The sequence below is a fragment of the Pinus tabuliformis genome, chromosome 8 (genome assembly GCF_031772625.1).
Source record: "Pinus tabuliformis cultivar Carrire ecotype Pingquan chromosome 8, CPIR1, whole genome shotgun sequence".
NCBI classification, from domain to species: Eukaryota; Viridiplantae; Streptophyta; class Pinopsida; order Pinales; family Pinaceae; genus Pinus; species Pinus tabuliformis.
Window position 1 is genome coordinate 962,253,260 of NC_142294.1, and position 2,614 is coordinate 962,255,873.

Consider the following 2,614-nt stretch of genomic DNA (forward strand, 5'->3'; position numbering starts at 1 on the left):
GCACACTTTCATGGCCCCTTCTTTGGCCTCTTTAGGAAATATGGAGCATTGCAGCATGCAAAGTATGACATATTTGGCATGTAAAAATGTCAATCATGAAAGATGAACACCTGTTGCAACAGGAGGCTAACATAGTGCACGCATGCTTCACAAGTTTTATGAAACCCTCGGGTTGAAAATTAAATGATAGGTAATTAATTTTCCTCAACATTTTGGTGTCGTTGTTGGGGAAGTGTGCATAGGAACTACCTTTCATTCTAGAGTTAATTTTTCAGTTTTTTCCTAGATGCATGATTAAAGCACGTAGATGCATAAATCATTTAGCTGCATGTCATTTTTATAAAAGTTATATATATATACTAACCATTTATGGATAAAGGATCTAGAATGCATATTAAACATTCTTTGGAGCACAAGGACTACATTTAGGAATGTTATCGAAACGCGATTGCGCCGCGACACTCATCCGTTCTTCATGAGATCTTTGCAGAAAATATAAAGGTTGAAACGACTTTTTCATGTCCTAATGCGCAATCAGGTACATTTTGCAAATTTGGATATGAACGTTCTAGAACGTCTAATCCATAAACGGATCCATAAGAAATATTCATATACTTAAAACATAAAAAAATAAAAACTTCTTTCAAGTAGGATAAAATAGGGAAATAAAATCAAGCTTGATTGCATTTTTATTTATAATTTAGAATTTATAGATTGTATTTATTTCCTTGCATTTTAATAATTTGACAAAAATATTTTTGATAAAAAATACAAAAATAAAATAATTTTTTTTTTGTTTTTGTTTTTGTTTTCAAATAAGGGAAATGTAAATTTTTAAATAAAAATATCAATTCCTTTTTCCAAAAAATTGACAATTTAGGTTCTCATGCGACCTGTAAAAAAAATTAAATGCATTAGCTTAGAGTCGAAATCCAAAATTCATAATAGAAAAAAATATATATATATAAATCTTGCTTTGAATTTTTTTTGAATGACTGCATATCTAGCGCACACCTGCAGAAACGACTAGTTTCTACAGCCAAGCCTGATCTAATCCATATCACCCACAAGAGAGAGAGCCATCACGATCCTCCCTCCTCCTTAGCATATGCAACCTTCCCGAGACCATATTTATCACCTGCCCTTCTGGGCCTTTGATCTGGAAATTATAAAAAGCAAATAGTAATGGCTTCTTGACATACCAGGATTTGCTTTGGTAATTCTTTTTAGTTTGGCCCAGGATGGTCCATGTTTGTGATATGTTTTATTATTTGGTGCAATTTGAGCTCTAGATTGGCCCTTATATTCCTATTTGAGGGCTCTGGCCTTTGAAGGAATCTTAGTTAGTGTTGCACAGAAAAAGGCCCAACGAAGAATGATAATTTCTGGCAATGGTGTGGAGCTTGCAAGAAGCTTTTCACCATGAACAAAATTCAGGCCTTCCAAGTTTTCACTTCGAAGCTGGCACATCACATTTCACCAACATACCCTGCTAATGTGCATTTCTGAGAACATGCCACATTCATAATATTACGGTGAGTACACACCGCCCATTTCTGAGACAAAATTCACTGCATCATGACACCTTTCCTTATTATTTTGGATCTTCTCAACAAGTGAACTGTTTAGGTGGGATTGACGGATCTAGAGTGGGAGTTCTAATCCTTAGTCACCATTGGAAACTTCCCTTCAATGCAGGAAGAGCCAAAAGAATGCACACAGAACCCTCGTGAAATTCCTTCCTGTAACAATTCTTCCTTACACGTGGCTGCCCAATCATGTAAGCAACGCAGTCATGGGCATAAAAATGTTTTTTAAAGAAGAATGTGGTGCATCTATGGGCCACACAGCTGGTTTATTCAATTTGGGAAATACGTGCTATATGAAGTCAACTGTACAATGTTTACATCCGACTCCAGAGTTGAAGTTAGCGTTACAGAAGTATACATATTCTGGGAGGAGCAGTGATTTAGATCCTTCATCTCATTTTTTAACTGTGGCTACTAGGGATTTATTTGGTGAGCTGGATAGAAGCACTCGAGTTGTCGCTCCTATGAAATTTTGGATGATGCTGAGAAAGAAGTATCCTCAGTTTACCCAGCAACATAATGGTCTATTTATGCAATAGGATGTAGAGGAATGTTGGACCCAACTTATCTATACACTGTCACAATCTCTCAAGTCCCCAGATTCAAGTGAATCTATGAAGTCTTTATTTGGGATCGAGCGTACAAGAAAGATTTGATGTTCTGAAAGTGGCGAGGAAAGTTTAGAGACAGAGTTGGTGTACTCAATAAAATTTCACATTTCTCATGAGGTCAACCATTTGCATGAAGGACTAAAACATGGTCTGAAGTCTGAACTAGAGAAGGTGTATCCTGCATTAGGTCGCAGTGCAGTGTATTTGATGGAATCACACATTAACACCTTGCCAAATTATTTAACCATACGAGTAAATTATCCTTTAGAGTTGGATGTTCTAGATTTTTATTCCGATGGGCTTCATGAGAAGTTGAAGGAACCAGTCCAACAATGCCTCTCCATTCTTCAAACATTGTGTAGTCAAAACCACGTTTCATTTTCGAAACGCTTCAACATTTTTCTACACGTTTGA

The 2,614-nt window shown here is 36.3% G+C and overlaps 1 pseudogene; it reads left to right on the forward strand.

Moving 5' to 3' along the window:
• The first annotated feature begins 1,795 nt into the window (after positions 1–1,795).
• On the forward strand, positions 1,796–2,614 carry LOC149238666 (ubiquitin carboxyl-terminal hydrolase 6 pseudogene; annotated as a pseudogene).